Source organism: Rattus rattus, chromosome 13 (genome assembly GCF_011064425.1).
Source record: "Rattus rattus isolate New Zealand chromosome 13, Rrattus_CSIRO_v1, whole genome shotgun sequence".
Classification (NCBI taxonomy): Eukaryota; Metazoa; Chordata; class Mammalia; order Rodentia; family Muridae; genus Rattus; species Rattus rattus.
Window position 1 is genome coordinate 44,943,967 of NC_046166.1, and position 17,761 is coordinate 44,961,727.

The following is a 17,761-nucleotide window of genomic DNA, read 5'->3' on the forward strand; positions in this document are numbered from 1 at the left end:
ACACAAATAATATAGAATAACTTGGAGAAACTCTAATCAAGCAAGTGAAAGATCTGTATGAACTTCAAGTACCTGGAGAAAGAAATTGAAGATAACAGAAGATAGAAAACTTTCCCATGTTCATGGATAGGTAGGATTAACATTGGGAAAATGGCAATCTAGCCAAAAACAATCTACAGACTCGATGTAATTCCTAACAAAATTCCAACATAAATTTTTTATCTTTAAAGAGCAATTCTCAACTTCATATAGAAAACCAAAACCAAAACCAAAACAAAACAACAAAACATGATAGTTTAAAAGATCCTGGACAGCAAAAGAACTTCTGGAAATATCAGCATCCCTGGCTTCAAGCTATACTACAGAGCATTGATAATAAAAATCTTATGGTATTGTTATAGGAACAGAAAAATGGATCAATGTAATTGAATAGGAAGTTCTGAAATAAACCCAAACACTTATGGACACCATGTTTGGTATGGACACCAAAACCATACAGCGGAATAAAGAAAGCATTGTCAACAAATGGTGCTGGTTTAATTGGATGTCTATATGTAGAAAAATGCAAATAAACCCATATCTATCACCCTTCACAAACTCAAGTCCAAGTAGATTCAGGACCTCACGTAAAACCAGATACAATGAATCTCATAGGTCAGAAAGTGGGAAATAGCCTTGGATACATTGGTACAGGAGACAATTTCCTGAACAGAATACCAATCACTCAGGCTCTAAGATCAGCAGTTAATAAATGGGACCTCATAAAACTAAAAAGCTCTGTAAGATGAAAGACACAACCAATAGGACAAAATATCAGTTTAGAGATTGGGAAAGAAAATCTTCACTAACCCTACATCCAACAGAGGGCTCAAATGCAAAACATGTAAAGAATCCAAGACGTTTGACTCCAAAAAAACCAAATACCCAATGAAAACAATGAGATACAGAACCAAACAGAGAATTCTCAACTGAAGTATCATGAATGTCTGACGAGTATTTAAAGAAATGCACAGCATCCTTAGTCATCAGGAAAAGCCAATCAAAATGATCCCGAGATTTCACCTTACACTTATCAAATTGACTAAGATCAGAATTAAAGTGACAACACATCCTGGCAAGGATGTAGAGCAAGGGGAACACAACTTCATTGCTAGTGGGATTGGAAACCACTCTGGAAATCAATCTGATGGATATCAGAAAATTGGAAATAGTTTTCCCTAAAGACTCAGCTATTCCACTCCTGGACATATACCCAAAAGTTGTGCTACCATACCACAAAGACCCATGTTCCACTATGTTTATAGCAGTTTAATTCATAATAATCAGAGACTTGAAACAAACCAGATGTTCCTCAACTAAAGAATGAATACAGAAAAACGTGATCATTTTCATAGTGGAACATTATTATTCATCTATTAAAAATAAGGAAATCATGAATTTTGCAGGCATGTTGAAAGAACTAGAAAATATCACCCTGAGTGAGGTAAGCCAGACTCCAGAGTACATACATGGTATTTACTCACTTATAAGTGGACATTAGTCACAAAGTACATGATACTCATGATACTCCCCACAAACCCAAAGAAACTAAACAAGAAGGAAAGCCCAAGTGAGGATGCTTGAATTACACTCACAAGTGGGTAGCAAAGTAGTCATAGAAGAAATAGAAAGTGAGGCAACTGGGTGGAAGAATAGAGGAGGAATAGAATGGCAAGTAGAATCATATGTATGGAGAGACAGGAGAGAGGGTCAGGGGTCCAGGAGAATGAAGGGAAATATGCAGCTTCTGGGAATGGGCAGGTGGGGAGAATCTTTAGGAAGTCCCAAAGACCTGAGATAGCTGAGACTCCCAGGAGTCAATGCAGGTGATGTCAGCCAAGATGCCTAATAGTGGGGACATTGATCCTGAAGACACCACCTTGTGTAGCCAGGTGGTGTCTCTAGTGGTGGGAAAAGGACACCAACCCACCCACAAAACTTGGGGACAAAGATGGAGCAGAGTCTGAATGAATGGCCACCAAAGGCCAACAAAACTTGAAACCCATTCCGTGGACAAACACCAATCCCTGACACTAGTAATGATATTCTGTTATGCTTGCAGACAGGAGCCTAGCATAACTGTCCTCTGAGAGGCTCTACCCAACAGCTGACTGAAACAGATGCTGATACCCACAGCTAAACATTGAAAGTCAGGGACTCTTATGAGAGTCCATGTTAAATATTTGAAAACAAGATATTTATAAAAAACCATTTAGAATATTTGAATTTTTAATTTTTCCTCCACTGTGTTCTTCTGGATTTTCATTTATACTGATAAGATATGCCAAAAGGTAAAGGACCTATGAGGAGAGACTTGCATATCATGACATTTATTGAAATGTCTGATACAGAATGTCTTTTTAAAAAAATAAAAGACAATAGAGATTAAGATAAACATCTTGGTTTTTCCTTTAATAATCAAAGTTTACTTGTTGGAATAGGAATATTTTAAAAAATTTTGTTAAGTGTGTGTGTGTGTGTGTGTGTGTGTGTGTGTGTGTGTGTGTGTGTGTCTTAATAAGAATGCATGCCATGTGTGTGGAGATGCCAGAGGGAGTCAGATGAGTATGTCACAGAGCTTGTCAGCATCCCACTTGGAATCGAACTAGAGTCCTCAGAAAGTCAGAAAGTGCTGGTAAACCCTGAGTCATTTCTCCAGTCCCTAAACATAGGTGTCTTAAAATACAACCCAAAATCTAGAACGACAGAAAGTACATTGTAAAATAGAAAATGTGCCATTTGATAAATTAAAGGGGCAGTTTTACTGAAAAAGTCATGATGTAGCTTTTAAATTGTTGACATTTTTATCCTATTGAAATAATTTAAATATTTTTTTAATTTTTAGCAAAATATAAAGTCATGAGGAAATAATGGTAAATTATGTTCACTGACGTTTTAAGATATAAGCAATCTTGAAAAAATGCCACCCAAGACTCCAACTTCATCTTCAATGATAATAATACATCATGCTTCTTATTCATGTTTACTACATATCAGGGTCGAAGACTTCACTAAAAGGGAATAAAGGTTAAGCATTTTATTTATTTTTAAAGTTAAATAAGACAATACATGAAACTCAGGAACACACTTTCCCTATGATGTGGGATGAGATGATAAAATTAAATGTCTGCTGCCACCCCAGTTCTCATACTCTATACACAGTCTCAGAACTGCCCTGAGGTAACTACATGAAAAAGCCTATTAGAATTTTCATTAGCATCAATTAAGCAACAGATTAATTTGCATAAAACTGTCATCAATACAGTGTGGAATATTCTTCTCAAGCACTACTATCTGGCCAATTGTTGAGTTCTTACCATGTCTTCCAGTAGAACCTTATGATTTTTTTTTTTGGTATAAAATCTAAAAAGAATACTCTTTTTTTTGTTCAATACCATATACTTTCAGACTTGTGATTTGGATTAAGTCCATTATATACATTTTCCACAAAACATGATTGTTATCAAGAATTGTGCAGCCCTGCTTCATAGCTAACAGCCTTCTACAATTCTGTAGATAATTCTAGTTAACAGGAGCCTCCTGAGTTAGAGAGAAAAAACAGGTTGAGACTAAGAGCAATCACAATATGGGCATTCACTGTCAATGTCCACTATGCCCAATATTAAGATAGCTGATGAGATCAGTATTATATTAGTATGGCCTCACCAAGAAAAAAAAATGCAGTTTTGGGATATATCAACTATTATAGCTGTAAAAACCTCCTGCTCTTGCTCCCAGAGGATATACACCACTGAAGACTCTAAACACACTTGTCCTCTTCCCTGGGAGTCTACCTTACCTTGCCTTCCAAGGCTCTTTGCTAATAAAAATATCCCCAAAGAGATCCTCTATATCAAAGTGCAGTTAGTATCTTGAAGATATTCAGAAATAGGAAGTCAAGCAAAACATCCCAAGGTCAATCGCATAACCAAGGTACATTTCAGCACCTTGCTTATGTTTTCTATGTATGAAACGTACATATTGTATTGAACATCCTGCATATTATATTGTTAGATGCATAGCACACAGTCAATATCTATTGAATAAACATGCAAATTGAAATCTATTAAGTCTGACAAGCCATGTACTCATAAATAGGCAGAATGACCATAACTCTGAGACTTAAAGTTAGAAACTCTTTGCCCAGTGGCCATCATGGTCTCCAGAAGAGAAATGTAATAGAGAGGTACAGACTCATGAGTCTCCCTCAAATACCTCTGTCTTGCAAAATATCATTTAGTATCGTCAGAAAAATACACATCTATAAGTTAATAACTTTGAGAATATCTTATTTCTTCATGTACACTATTAAATGTATAAACATGTTTTTTTCATTTTATAAAAATATAAAACTTACCTTTCAATCATAATAGGACTATCTTTACTTTATCTTCTAAAATTTTATAAGAATGTAATTTAGAAGATGTCTATTTCACATATGAATATGAGATTATGTTTGGTTATATAATGATTTGAAAAGATCTTAATATTTTCTATTAAAATAATACTAGACATATTTATAATTTTATTTTTCTAAAATTCTAAATTACACTTTTGCTGTTTTCTTTATTCTGTTTCTGTTTCTTTTCTCTTTTATCAGGTTCTTCTGTTTTATACTATAGTTTTAAGCTGATGTTTCTGCTCTTAGTGGAACAACATCTCCAACTTTGTGAACAGAAGGGAATGGTCATTATCTTCAAAAAGATTAAAGAGTTCAAGGTTATACCTTATCACACATCTCCTCACATGTCACTGCCTGATTGGAGAAAAGCCAACGGAGTTATAAGATATAAAATGGAATAGTTGTAGATTCGTTGCAAATAGCCAGAGACACTTTACAATGTTTAACTGTTTTTACAAAAACTAAACCACCAAAATAGTTTTTTCCTCTCTACTTTGTAATAAGACTCATAAAATCTCTTGAAGATAATCTGTATGGACTGGTGTTGTCTGCTATACTTAGCATCTTGAGTATACTCCCAAACTAACAGCTTGATTTCCTAGTCTGTAGTCCTCTTAGATGTTGGCAAAATGATAGCTATAGCCTCATGAAACAAATGTTATTTACTGGGTCTGTATTTCAAGAGGTGGTGAGATCTCAGAATCTATGCTCATACGAGTGTTTTCTGACTACCGTAGACCAACACTTCCTCATACATTGCTACTGGGATAATCTACGCTGCCACAGGCAACTGTGACAGTTTATGCTGCCATAGACTACTCTCCAAACTCACCGAGTAACCATGGTCTGAAACTTTTGATTCTATCAACCAAGTCAAACATTTTCTCTTTTAAATTGCTTATCTCTGGCACACCATTACCAGACAGAAAGCTAACACTTTGTTCTTTTATGAGGATTTTCTTTTAATATCCACTTTTGCTCAGAAGACTGATGAACTGACACTCCACATCAGACAAAACTGAGAAAACTAAACAAACAAACAAACAAACAAACACAAAAACAGAGAGAAATCCTTGAAATGTCATACCTCAGAGTTAATTTTCTACTTTGGAACTCAGATGAATAAATCTTACATCTGATTTTGCAAGACATATGGTGAATAATAAATTACAGGTAACTCTATATATCAAATATCAAGCAGGCACATATACATACTATCAAATTTCTGAAAATTAATATATTTTTATATTTTTCTTACTGTTTTTAGTTAACTTCATAAGAGAAGAAATCCCAGGTTAAAATAGACTCTGTGAACCATTTTCAAGTTTATTGATTTCTAAATAAAGATGTACTATATCTCCCTATGTTTCTCATTTTCAATCTGGGCTTATATCCTGTTTGTCATCAAGGAAACCAATAATGAGAAATCTAAATTCAACAAAAGTCCCAAGGTAATGAAGGATCGGACCATAGGGTATTGGGAAAAGGAAATCAACCTAGAAAACAGATAAGTACTTTAATCATTTTCCGGTAGTCCAGGCAGAAATTCTAAGAGTAATGCTTATTATTTCAATTTCTGGATGCATAAAACATTCTGCCTCCCTCAAAACCTTTGCAAAACTCAAAGAAAAAGCACCAAAAAGCAAGCAAATAAAAAATTCAAAGTAGATACAAACACTTCAAAATTAACACTAACCAGCTAAATATGTACAAACAAGCAAACACTGGTAATTGTATTCTCAGGAGGAATTAGTTATTTTCTTCCCTTTAATGGTTTTGTCAAGATGCTATTTTCATTGCCTACAGTGTCTGATTTTGATCCTACTTTGTGAGGTTTGTTATTATAATGAGTAGTTGAATGTGTGGAGATTATCTACAAGGACCTCCCTGGCTGTTTCTTTCTTGCTGAAAATAATGCTTTGAGTATTAAGGAAGACTTGACCAGATGGAAAAACCAAAAAAATATGAATAGAGAAAATGTGGTTCATTTCCACAAGGGAATACTATTTAGCTATTAAAAACAAGGACACCATGAATTTTGCAGGCAAATGGATGAAACTATAAAATATCATCCTGAGTGAGGACACCCATGCCCAAAAGGAAATGCTCGGTATGTATTCACTTAAAAGTGGATACTAACCATAAACTGTAGGATAGTGACGATAAAATTTTGGATAGAAATTTATTATTCCACCCACAAAACTTTTATTCCAAAATTTATCATTGGAATCCCGTACTTTGTGGCTAATATCCACTTACAAGTGAATACATACCATTAATGTCCTTTTGGATCTGTGTTACCTCACTCAGGATGATTTTCAAGATCCACCCATTTGCCTGAAAAATTCATGATGACTTTGTTTTCTTTTTTCATTTTTTATTTTTTATTGAATATTTTATGTATTTATATTTCAAATGTTATCCCTTTTCCCTCCTCTCCCATCTCCCTTCCCCCTCCCCCAGCTTCTATGAAGATGTACCCAACTCAACCCAACACCCTGGCATCCCCTACACTGGGGAAACGAGCCTTCAGAGGACCAACGGCCATCCTCTGCTACACATGTGGCTGGAGCCATGGATCATTCCATGTGTGCTCTTTGGTTGGTGGTTTAGTCCCCGGGAGCTGTGGGAGATCTGGTTTGTTGAGATTGTTGTTCTTACTATGGGGTTGCAAACCCCTTCACCTCCTTCAGCCCTTTTTCTAGCTCCTCCCTTGGGGACCCCATTCTCAGTCCAATGGTTGCCTGCAAGCATCCACCTCCATATTTGTCAGGTACAGGAAGAAGCTCTCAGGTAACAGCTATATCAGGCTTCTGTCAGCATGCACTTCTTGGCATCCCCAGTAGTGTCTGGGTTTGGTGACTGTATATGGGGTGGATCCTAAGGTGGGGCAATCTATAGACTGCATTTCCTTCAGTCTCTCATCCACACTTTGTCTTCCTAATTCCTCCTGTGAGTATTGGTTTTCCCTTCTAAGAGGGACCGAAGCATCCACACTTTTTTCTTCCTACTTCTTCAGCTTCATGTGGTCTGTAAATTGTATCTTGGGTATTCTGAGCTTTTGAGCTAATGTCCACTTAACAGTGAGTGCATACCATGTGTGTTCTTTTGTGATTGGGTTTCCTCATTTAGGATGATATTTTCTAGTTCCATCCATTTGCCTATGAATTTCATAAAGTCATTGTTTTTGATAGCTGAGTAGTACTCCATTGTGTAGATGTACCACATTTTCTGTATTCATTCCTCTGTTGAGGGACATTTGGGTTCTTTCCAGCTTCTGGCTATTATAAATAAGGCTGCTATGAACATAATGGAACATGTGCTCTTGTTATATATCAGAGCACCTTTTGGGTATAGGTCCAGGAGTGATAGGGCTGGGTCCTCAGGGAGTACTATGTATAATTTTCTGAGGTACCACCAGACTGATTTCCAGAGTTGTACCAGCTTGCAATTTCATGGACAATGGAGGAGTGTTCTTCTTTCTCCACATCCTTGCCAGTATCTGCTCTCACCTGAGTTTTTGATCTTAGCCAATCTGACTGGTGTGAGGTGGAATCTCAGGGTGTTTTGGTTTGCATTTCCCTGATGACTAAGGGTGCTTCTCAGCCATCTGATATGCCTCAGTTGGGAGTTTTTATTAAGCTCCATTACCCAGTTTTTTTTTTTTTTTTTTTCGAGCTGGGACCAACCTGGGCCTTTATGCCTCCTAGTGCAAGCGCTACCACTGAGCCAAACTCAAGCCCCGCACCCCAGTTTTTAATAGAATTATTTGATTCTCTGGAGTCCAACTTCTTGAGTTCATTATACATATTAGATATTAGCCTTCTATCAGAAATGAGATTGGTAAAGATCTTTTTTTTTTTCCCGTAGTAAAGATCTTTTTCCAATCTAATGGTTGTCATTTTGTCCTAGTGTCCTTTGCCTTACAGAAGCTTTGCAATTTTGTGAGGTTCCCTTTGTTGATTGTTGATCTTAGAGCATAAGCCATTGGTGTTCTGATCAGAAAACTTCCCCGTGTGTCCATGTATTCCAGGCTCATCCCCACTTCCTCTTTTATTAGTTTGAGTGTATCTGGTTTTATGTGGAGGTCCTTGTTCTACTCAGACTTGAGCTTTGTACAAGGAGATAAGAATGGATTGATTTGCATTCTTCTACATGCTGAACTCCAGTTGAATCAGCATCATTTGTTGAAAAATGCTGTTTTTTCCAGTTCATGGTTTTAGCTCCTTTGTCAAAGATCAAGTGACCATAGGTGTGTGGTTTTATTTCTGGGTCTTCAATTCTATTCCATTGATCTACCTGCCTATCTATGTACCAATATCATACAGTTTTGTATCACAATTGCTCTGTAATACAGCTTAAGATCAGGGATGATGATTCCCCCAGTTCTTTTATTGTTGAGAATAGTTTCCACTATCTTGGTTTTTTGTTATTCCAAATGATTTTGCAAATTGCTGTCTAACTCTATTAAGAAGTGATTTGGAATTTTGATGGTGATTGAATCCGTATATTGCTTTCAGCAAGATGATCATTTTTACTATATTAGTCCTGCCAATCCATGAGCATGGGGGATCTTTCCATCTTCTGAGATCTTCTTCTATTTCTTTCTTTAGTTGAATTTCTTGATATACAGGTCTTTCATTTGATTGGTTAGAGTTACACCAAGGTACTACTTGATGTCACGTACAATTACACAATAAGAGGAGGCTAAAGGGACACAAATTGGAAAGGAATAAGTAAAAATATCACTATTTTCAGATGATATGATAGTATACTTAGGTGACCCCAAAAATTACACCAGAGAACTCTTAAATCTGATAAATAATTTCAACAAAATGGTTAGATACACAATTTACTCAAAGGAAAAAAAAATCAGTGGCCTTCCTCTGCTCAATGGATAAACAGATGAGAGAGAAATTAGGCAAACAACATGCTTCACAATAGTCACAAATAATGAACATTTCTTTAAGTTCTTCTCAGCTACTCATGATTCCTTCGTTGAGAATTCTCTGTTTAGCTCTGTGTTCTATTTTTCTATAGCATTGTTTTGGGTTGTTGGTGCTTAACTTCTTGACCTCCTTGTAAGTGTTCGCTTGCTAAGTCCCCTGGGCATGCTATGCTGTCCTGAGCAGCTTCTATTCTCCTACCACCTCTTTGCCCAGCTTTGGATCTGCTGAGCCTGAGCCTTGCATGGAAGCATCACTTTCCCGATCTGTCTCCCCTGTTTGCTGAGTCCTCTGGGCTCTCCAAGTTCAGAGGGAGAGGACATGAGTTGGGAAATGGAGGGGGGTATATCAGACTCAGGTGTGGGGAGAGATAGGAAAAAGGGCCAGATGGCCAGGAGAATGGATGCATATATGCAACTGCTGCAGGATGAGAGATGGGGTGACAATCTCTAGGAAGTCTCAGAGACCATATGTTGGCGGCTCCCAGGAGTCAATGCCAGCCACCCTATCACAGGATGTGGAGAGGAGGTAAGTACTCTGTAAGGTGGTGACTAGTGGGTGACAGATGAAAGAAAGAAAGAAGAAAGAAAGAAAGAAAGAAAGAAAGAAAGAAAGAAAAGAAAGAAGAAAAGAAAGAAAGAAAGAAAGAAAAAGAAAGAAAAGAAAAAAAAAAGAAAGGAAGGAAGGAAAGAAAAAAGGAGGGAGGAGGGAAGGAGGGAGGAGGGAGGGAGGGAGGGAGGGAAGGAGAGAGCGAGGAGGGAGGAAAGAAAGACTATCTAAATCCGGTTCTTTTTTTTTTTCATCTTTATTAACTTGGGTATTTCTTATTTAGATTTCAATTGTTATTCCCTATCCCGGTTTCTGGGTCAACATCTCCCTAAATCCAGTTCTTTAATAATGAGTTACAACTTGAACAATTATTCCCTGGAAAAGGGGAAAAATAAGAACATGAACAAGTTAGGTATATAATTTACTTCAAGCTTTCTGTAACGTTCTACTTCTTACTGGGAACAAGTTTATAGCTTGTAGTTGGCAATATCATTTTGAAAGGAAATGATTTTAGCATGAATATTTGCCAACAATTTTTGTGTTAAAATATTACAAGCTCTTCAAATAATATATCAAACTTCTTTTTTTCAGTTCCTCCGTTTTATTAACTCATACACAACTCCTTATCTTTTGGTTTGTTGAAGCAATAAGTCGGAGAACACTTGCCAGAGTAATGTCTTTTAAAGTGGCTACCCATGAAAACTCCAGCACCACATTCACCAGAAGGATATTCCCAACAAAGTCGACTGATTTTGCCATTTTCATCCACCTCAGCACAGCCAACTTAACCTTCTCATGCTTACTCTTCTTGGGGGTGGTGTAAGACTTCATCTTCCTTTTCTCAGCACCACCAAGAAGTCTCAGCACGAAATGGAGAGTGGACTCCTTTTGGATGTTGTAGTCAGACAAAGTATAGCCATCTTCCAGCTGCTTACCAGCAAAGGCCAACCTCTGCCAATCAGGAGGAATTCCTTCCTCATCCTGGATGTTGAACTTTATGTTTTCTATAGTGTCTGAAGGGTCAACCTCGAGCGTGATGGCCTTCCTGTAAGTGTCTTCACAAAAGTCTGCATCCTGGCAGTGACTCCACCTACAATGGCTGATCAGAAAGGAAGATCCAAGCATGGCTGACAGGGTCTCCCAGACTACTAGTTTCTAGATAGGTAATTTTTTTTTAAGCCTAGGCATCTACTTCTTCACACGAGGTAATCTGTCTATCCATCTTCCTTCCTTCCTTCCTTCCTTCCTTCCTTCCTTCCTTCCTTCCTTTCTTTTTTTCTTTTTCTTTCTGTTTGTTTAGTAATTCTACAGAATGAATACTGTAAAGATCACTGCTCCCCTCCCAGTGGTCTCTTTACAAAGTCTCTCCTCTCATACTCCCTCCTTTCTCCTTTGAGAGGGTGGGTATACCCTGGCAATCCCTCTACCCTGGAATATCAAGCCTCTGCAGAGCTAGGTGCATCCTTTCCTACTGAAGCCAGACAAGGCAGCTCAATTTGGTAACATACTCTACAGACAGGCGACAGCTTTAGAAACAGCCCTGCTCCATTGGTTGGAGGATCCACATGGAGACTGAGCTACAAATCTACTACATCCATGTCGGAGGGCCTCGGTCCAGCTCACATATGTTCCTTGTTTGGTGGTTCAGTCTCTGACAGCTCCCAGAAGTCCATATTGGTTCATTTGTTGGTTGTCCTGTGGAGTTCTATCCCTTTCAGGGCCCTCAGTCCTTCCTCCAACTCTTCTTCCTTAAGAGTCCTCAAACTCTATCCAGTGTATGGTTGTGGTTTTCTGTATCTGAGTCAGCTCCTGGGAGAAGCCTCTCAGAGGATAGATAGACTAGGCTCTTGTTTGGAAGCATAACAGAATATCACCAGTAGTGTTAGAGATTGGTGCTTGCCCATGGGATAGGTCTCCAGATGGAATAGTTATTGGTTGACTATATTGAGCAGTCCCTGAGTTTCTGCTCCAATGTTGCCCCTGCTTTTCTTGCAGACGAGACACATTTTGGGTCAAAATTTTGTGAGTGGGTTGGTGTACTTATTTCTCTGCTAGGGTCCTGCCTGGTTTGTCTGGAGATGTCCTTATTAGGTTCTATGTTCCCACTGCTATGTGTCTCATCTAAGGTCACCAGCTTTGACTTCTTGGAGCCTCCCCCAATCCCAAGTGTCTGGCATGTTTTCAAGATGCTGCCAACTCTTTTCCCCTGCTTCTTTTGGTCTGTGGAGTTTATCATGGATATTCTGTACTTTTTGGCTAATATCCCCTTATCAGTGAGTAATTAACATCCATGTTCTTTTAGGTCTAACTTCTCTTAGAATGATGATATTTTCTAGTACCATCAATTTGCCTACAAAATTCATGATGCCCGTGTTTTTAATCTCTGAATACTACTATATTATATATAAAGGAATTTTCTGTTTCCATTCCTCAGCTGAGGGACATCTGGGTTGTTTCCAGTTTCAGGCTATTAGAAATAAAACTACTATGAACATAGCAGAGAACATTAGTAGGGTTTGCTGAAGGAGGTAGAGTCAGGAGGATCAGGAATTAAAGATGACTTCCTCCTCCTCCTCCTCTTCTCCTCCTCCTCCTCCTCTTCTTCTTCTTCTATGCTTTTTGAAGAAAGTCCATAATTAACTAGTCAAATTCTGATAATTAACCACTGTGTAATTAATAACAACCTTTATTGAACATTGGTCATACAACCTGGAGAAATGGAGATTGTTTATAATTTATTCAAGATGAAATATAATATTTAATAAAAATAAATGCAAAATAATGGTTTATCATTTGCTTGGTCATATACATATACACATACACATACACATACACATACACATACACATACACATACACATACACATACACATACACATACACATACACATACACATACACATACACATACATATACATACATAAAATCATTGGATCTCCTGGAACCAGCATTTCAGACAGTTATAAACTTACATGTCATTTCTGGGAACTACATATATTTATATAAAAACAGAGACACCAGAGTTACAGATAGTTATAAACTGCTGTGTGGCTGCTGAGAATTGAGATTTGGTCTCATATAAGAGTAGTCATGGGCTGGAGAGATGGCTCAGCCGTTAAAGGCTAGGCTCACAACCAAATATATAAGAGTAGTCATGTAGCTATCTTTCAAGTGATGTAATTGATTTCATATTATAGACAGGTGAGTTGAAGGTGTACTGACTTATGCTTAAGGTCATCTACATCATAAACCTTTCTTCCAAGACACCAGTGCCATTGCAGAAGAGAACACAAGAGACTGGAAGCACCAAAGGTAATTGCTTTCTGTACATGACTGGACGGTAGCCATGGATATGGATTCACAGTGGCTGTGACAGAAAGTACAAGACCTATAGGGAAAGCAGGTTGTGTCTGGAACTTGGAGAAATTGGAAAGGTAAATATGATCAATAAATGCATTATAAGAAATTCTCAAAGAACTAATGGAAATGAGAAAATAAATGAAGCTGAGTTTGCAACCCCCTGCATCACGGTATCTTAGGACGAATTCCAAAGATATTCTTCTCCATGAAGTCTAACCTCAGCAATGAGGCCCTCCTCATTTGAGTGGCTTAGAAGGTAATGTTTCAAGTGGGTGCCACCATGAATGACATAATACATGTTCTCAAAGTGAATGCCCTATGAATTAGTTTGTTATCCAAATAGAAGGGTCTGTTGTTAGTTCATTGAGAAGACATCATTTTTTAAAAGATTTATTTATTTATTTATTTTATGTATATAAGCACACTGTAGCTGTCTTCAGACACACCAGAATAGGGCATCGGATCCCATTACAGATGGTTGTGAGCCAGCATGTGGTTGCTGGGAATTGAACTCAGGACCTCTGGAAGAGCAGTCAGAGCTCTTAACCACTGAGCCATCTCTCCAGCCCGAGAAGACATCATTTTTATCAGATCCTCACTTAATTTGATCAATACTAATGCTGTCTTCAGTACCTTACAATACAGGTTTACTAAGGAAATATAGATATGAAAAATGATCATCACCCGTCTGGATTTGGGGGAGTTTTAATGGATATGCTAGTTACTCCTTAGAAATTTTGAGTTAACTTTAAGCATAACAGGTATGCTTGCATAGAGGCCAATGGCTAAGCCCCACCATTCTTGTATTCCGTAGTATATTTTAAATAAAATGAAATAAATATATGGGAAAACACTTAAAATTCTGTAAAATTGTGTCAAAATAAAACAATGCGTATAATGAGATGAAGTCCTTTAGCAATATGTCCTTTGATGTGTGTTTGCTGTAAAATTGTGCCTGTCATAAAGAGGATGCTAGGTTTCACAAGTTCTCACCATACACATTTAAAGCATGGAGACTTCTGGCAGAGTTACAATATACAACTCCTGCCTCCTGCTACTTTCAACAGAAAGGCCGGGTAATCTTCTGTTTTTCAGTCTTCTGTGTTTATGAGACATTTTAACCTGCAGATGTTCAGAATGGCAGGTCTTATCTGTGAAACATTCTATAACTTTGACAGACATAAAAATCATTAACATGAAATTTAATGCTGCAACTTTTTGAAGAAAGACTCGTGGTGGTAATTATACACAGCATGGGTATTAGAGTCAGGCCAACCTAAATTGGGTCCTTGAACTCCGGTTTAATAGCTGAAGGATTTGATGCCCGAATGCTACCTCCCTGATGCTTGTAATAGGACCCTGTCTTGCAGGTTGATGGGAAAATTTAAGAAACATTTTATATATAACATGCAGAAAACAAGCTCTGACACACTGTAACCATTTGATGAATAATCTTCCTTATTATTATTTCCAGCAGCAATAAGAAAGTCACAGTTTCCCTAAGAAACTTGAAGGCCCACATTTACATTGCACAGACTTTAATATCTATTTCATTCCCACAGCGGGAGCAGACATACAGAAACTCAATTCTCATCCTTGGTATCCTATTTATTTTCAGTATTCAACAGAGGAAAGGAGTAAATGAAATGAGAAGTCTTTTGCCAAGGGAGCTAGCCTTCTTCAGAGTCTGTCCTTACTCTAAAATGAGAAAGCAGCCACGTTTCAGGGCTACTATAAACAATTAAATAGCCATCCATTGCGGGCCCCCAGGAATTTCAACTCTCCTCTGCTGTTTCCACAGTCCACCGGCTCTGGGGAAATCCAAAGTCATAACAAATGTGTCTCCTATACCTCAGAGGCCACAGAGGTATTTGCATTTTATAAGGAGTAATATTTTCCTTTTCAGGTTCTCTCCAAGGTGCTTTATATCCTGCTGCACAGCACAAAGAGTACGGTTCCCAAACTCAGTGACTGAAAATAAACAAATATATAACTATTTTAAAATGTCTAGGGCTCAATGGATAGGGTTGTAAATAAATATGCATTATTATAGCAATTTAAATAGTTTTGCAACATTTAGTGCTACTATAACACACCTGCAACAAACAGATCCAATTATACCTGAAAGTCACATATATAAAAATGGACAGTATAGCAACTATGCTATTCATCTTTGTAAAACCAAATTGTCGGATGATTTTTTTCCCTAGAAAACAAATCAAAAAGAATTTCAAAATTCAATTTATAAATGACAAACCCTCTCACGTAAATGTTGCCTAACAATTTCACAAATTGTGTTCTTAATGGAAAATTTGTATTGTCGTAAACAAATACGGTAAGAAAGTAATTTAACTCAAATCAATTTTTTTTTGTCTAAACATTGAACCTGTCAGGGAGAAAAAGACTTTCTTTTCCTCACTCTTTGCCTGACTGACATTCCCATTACAAAATATAGATCACCAAGAAGGAAGTATGCTCCTTCAATATAAGTTTTAAATGACATAGGAACTTGCAGAAATGAAGACAAGAAAGTCGCAGGGAAAACTGTGGGCTTTTACATCAAGCACAGGGAAGATTTTTGGAGGACAAAAAAGGTGTGATCTAAAGTAAAAAAAAAACTAAGATGACCTGAGCATGTTCTTCTTGGTGGGCTGTGACATTTCTGCCCTTAATGTAGACAGGACAGCTATCATATGAAGGTCAGGGTCGAGCATATAGTTGTGGCCTTTCTGCTTCTGCCGATTTCTCAAATGCCACACTACAATACTTTGTGATATTATGTCTGAACTCTGGCAAAACTCTGATGATGTGATCTGCCTATACTTTTTAAAGCGTTGACATTTTCTATATCATAGGACTTCTTGCCACATCTCTCAATAATGAGAAATATCTGCTGAAACTTTATGTAAATTAATTACATTAAATTCTTAATAAAGAAACCAAAAAAGGTCATGTGGTCTTCAGAATTATGTTTTCATATGGTTTTGCATCAGCTCCACACACCCAAATCTCTTCAACTCACTTCATACTATGAAACTTTTACCATTGCTGGTTTGTAGTTCTATCCTTTTTATATGTGGATTACAGAGTTTAATGATAAATGCATCCTCCAAGTGATTTTTCAGAAAGTCATTGGATACCTATTACAGAAAGATTGACTCAAGCATTTTTGTGCCTTTTCTCAGTATTAAAAATTAAAAATGTATCTTTAAAACTGAACTGACAAGTCAATGAAATTCCATTTTTAAGAGATTGTTTCTGAAGATTTGATCATTTGCCATAAGAGAAACCAATCTAACAACCTTACACATGAAAGCCAGTTGTTCGGACTGCTGTGATGGGTTTTAGCCCACATCTTCCCCACAAGCGTCATCTGCTATGGTGCTCTTGGGAAATAATGAAGCTTTTAGGAGGATAGCAGGTGATAGAGAAAGGATGTTAGGTTACTTCAGGCTATGCACTTGAAGAAGATATTAAGATGTTAGTTTCTTTTCTATCTCATTGTGTTCTGGTTATCAGTATGTGAACCAGTAGAAATCTCTCAGGGAGAAAACCAAAACAAGTTTCTCTCCCCTTTAAGTTTATTGATTTTAGGTGCATATGACAGTGGTGGGGAACTGAAAATACAACTATAATATATAATAATGCATATATACAATACATATACATATTATAACATATATACATATGTATATATATGTGTGTGTATACATATGTATATATGTCTGTATATATATATACATATATATGTGTATATATGTATATACACACACATTATACATTCAACTCTTCGTGCTGTGAACTAGGATACAAATCACCTTGGAGAGAACCTGCAAAAGCAAATTTACTCATATTGTGAAATTCAAATACCTCTGAGGCCTCCCAGGTATATGAGATGCATTTGTTATGACTTTGGATTTCCCCAGCGTCCGTGTCCAGTGGCAACAACAGAGGACATAAAATGACAATAGTGGAGACTGGAAAATGATAGTTGAGCATTAGTAATTTCTTCAAGTTCATGGATAAGAAGGGACACAGAATGATGTGGTAAGGCAGTGCTGAGCCTCAAGAGTTCCTAGCTGGGACGTTGAGCTTTGCTTTGGCAGAGGCAACGGTACCTTAATACATACCTGACTGGGAAACACAAACACTTCTACAAGTGTTATGGTTTTCAGACAGTCAATAAAATCCTAAGTATCTTCTCTAAAGAGAGCTGCATTCTTCAAAACCGAGAAACTCTTACACATTTTGTAATACGTGTCTCTTGTGATATCTGTGTCACAGATATGACGACAAAAGATGAATCAATCACTTTAAAACTCATAAGGCTTGCACCTATATTTTTAGTTAATTTTACGTAGGACAAAAGTATTGGCTCAACCTAAAAAATAAGCATATAATTGCATAAGGACAATTCCCCACAGTTAAAGAGCCACCTTGTGACTATGTAAAATCCATCAAATC

At 37.2% G+C, this 17,761-nt stretch overlaps 1 pseudogene; it reads right to left on the bottom strand.

The window, feature by feature from the left end:
• Nucleotides 1-10,540: 10,540 nt before the first annotated feature.
• On the bottom strand, nt 10,541-11,021 carry LOC116914326 (annotated as a pseudogene).
• Between the last annotated feature and the right edge of the window lie 6,740 nt (nt 11,022-17,761).